Source organism: Orycteropus afer, unplaced genomic scaffold (genome assembly GCF_000298275.1).
Source record: "Orycteropus afer afer isolate SDZICR_OR568_19922 unplaced genomic scaffold, OryAfe1.0 scaffold00143, whole genome shotgun sequence".
In the NCBI taxonomy this organism is placed as follows: domain Eukaryota; kingdom Metazoa; phylum Chordata; class Mammalia; order Tubulidentata; family Orycteropodidae; genus Orycteropus; species Orycteropus afer.
Genome location: NW_006921730.1, coordinates 3,974,223 through 3,977,087, shown reverse-complemented (window position 1 = coordinate 3,977,087; position 2,865 = coordinate 3,974,223).

The following is a 2,865-nucleotide window of genomic DNA, read 5'->3' as shown; positions in this document are numbered from 1 at the left end:
TCCACAGTTTAGTTATCCATTCTTCTGTTGATGGGCACATAGGTTGTTTCCATCATTTTGCTATTGTAAATAGTGCTGTAATGAACATGGATATGCATATGTCTGTTCTTGTCCTGGTTCTCACTTCTTTAGGATATATACCTAGTAATGGGATTGCTAAGTCAAATGTATTTCTAATTCCAGATTTTTTAAGGAATCATTATATGGTTTTCCACAGTGCTTGTATCATTTGACAGTCCCACCAGCTGTGTAAGAGAGTCCCAATCTCTCCATATCCTCACCAGCATTATGTTATTTTCTGTCTTGTTGAACTTTGCCATTAGTTCTGGGGTGAGATGGTATCTCGTTGTTCTGATTTGTGTCTCTCTGATGGCTAATGATTGTGAACATTTCTTCATGTATTTGCTGGCTTCCTGAATATCCTCTTTGGTGAAATATCTATTCATGTCTTCTGCCCATTTACTAATTGGACTGTTAATCTTTTTGGCTTTGAGGTGTTAAGAGTTTTCTATAAATTTTAGACGTAAGTCTCTTGTCAGATACGTAATTATTGACAGGTATGAATTTGTTGCTGTCATTTTGTTACGTGCTTTTTTGTGGTATCGATTTCTTTGTTCCATATAATTTTCTGTGCTGAGCTCATTTCGTTTATGAATCGTGTTATTTCTTCCTTCATTGCTATTGTTTTAGTATTTGATAAATATTTGTACTGGTCCTCCTTTTAATTTTGATGTGAAGGTTTATCATTTTTATTTGAGGTTACTCTGTGATTTATAAGTTTTTCCCAAATTTAGAACAGTCCTTTCTTTCTTGCAGTTATCTTGACTTCCCTATCATTTAGAAGTTCTGTAATGACACAGTTTTTTCCCTCTTAATGGTTTGTAGCTGTCCTCATTTGTTAATTGATGTCTCTGGTTCCCTGTTTAACATCTTGTAAGCTTATTTACTTTGGATAATTTTATAACTGGATTGGTTTCTGGGTTATGTCATCATGTGTGTTAATGGTCAGTTGTTGTTGTCTGTTGTTGGTTCTCTGTCCAAAGGACTCCCCTTAGCATCTCTTGTAAGATTGGTCTGGTTTTAAGAAATTTCCTTAATTTCTGCTTCTCTGGAAATGTCCTAATTTCACCACCATATTTGAGGGACAATTTTGCTGGGTATATAATTCTTGGTTGGAAATTTTTCCCTTTCAGGGTTTTATATATACCATCCTATTGTCTTCTCGCTTGCAGGGTTTCTGCCAAGAAATCCAAACCTAGTCTTATTGGTTGCCCCTTGTAGGTAACTTTTTGTTTTTCCCATCCTACTTTCAGGATTCTTTCTTTGTCTTTGGTTTTGGTGAGTTTGATGATGATATATCTTGGTGATTTTCTTTTGGGCTCTATCCTGTTTGGGGTTTGTTGGACTTCTTGAATGGATATAGTCTCATCTTTCATCATACTAGGAAAATTCTCTTCCAACAAATCTTTGACAATTTTTTCTGTAGTTTTATTTGTCTCTTCCTGTTCTGGAATTTCAATTACACGTAGGTTATTCCTTTTGACGGTATCCCACGTGAATGTTAAGCTTTCTTCATTTTGTTTTGATCATTTTCTGATTTATCCCTTTCCAAAGAAGTATTGAGGTATTTGTCTTCAATCTCACTAATCCTGTCTCCCATTGATTCAATTCTACTCTTTGCTCATTCAATGTGTTATCTATTTCTGAAAATTTAGTATTAATCTTCTGGATTTCTGTCTGTAGATTTTGCATCTTTTCTAATTTTTCATTTATTTTGTTTTGTTCTTGTATTGTCTTTCAAAATTGTTCCAGGGTTTTCTCTGTATTTTCCTCAATTTTGTCAGTGTTTTCTTTGATTTCTCTCACAATTCATTGAAGGTACCTAAATAGAATTCTTTTGAATTCCTTATCAGGGAGTTCCAATGCTGCGTCTTCCTCAAGGATGTGTTTTTGGTCTGTATCCTGGTCCCTTGTTTCTCTTGCTTTATCTTGCATCTTTGTGTGGACTGTGAAGCTCTGTTGTCTCTGAGGTATTGTGAGTTTTTTGTGCTTATATTTAATTGGTGATCGTATGTTGGAGTGATTTGCCCATGATTTTCATTTTCTTTGTATGTTATCTACATAACAGGGCACTGTGCTGTGCTCCTCTATTCACTAGTTGGCAGCACTTATACACTCACCACCTGTCTCCTTTCCTATTGTCAGCCTCCTGTATGACCCTGCTGTCCTTGGCAAATAGAGCCCATTCTTAGGTCCCTGGAATCTGAATGAGAATGATGTCACTTTAAAATCCAAAATGACAGCCCCTTGTAAACATTCAAAATGGCTGTGTGGTCTGTCACTTTAAATATGCAAAATGGCCACAGATTGTGAACAATCAAAATTACTGCATCCTCGGTCACTTTAAATATCCAAAATGGCCAATGCTTGGAAACATTCAAAATGGCTGTGCCCTGAGTCACTTTAAATATCTAAAATGACCACTGCTTGTAAACAATCAAAATGGCTGCACTCTCCAGAGAGCTGAAAATGCACAGCTCAGGTTATCTCCTTCCATGCTATTTCCCTTCCTAGTTGTAGGCCACCAACCCAGTCGTCCCTGCAGTTCTTGGCAACCAGGGCTAATTTTTAGGTCATACCTCAGGTCCCAACACTACTCGGAAAAGTTCAGGCTGTGGGTCCCATCAGATTAGCTGACAGTCCACTGCTCCCACCATCTCTGCACTCACTGTTTTCATTCAGGTTTTTCCACTAGCCTAATCCACTTCTGTATACTTCCTTTCAAAGCTCAGAGCTCCAGGATTATCTTCTGTGTCTCTGTCAATTGGTTTCCCTTTTCTTTGTTAAAGAGGGTCTGTGGAGCTT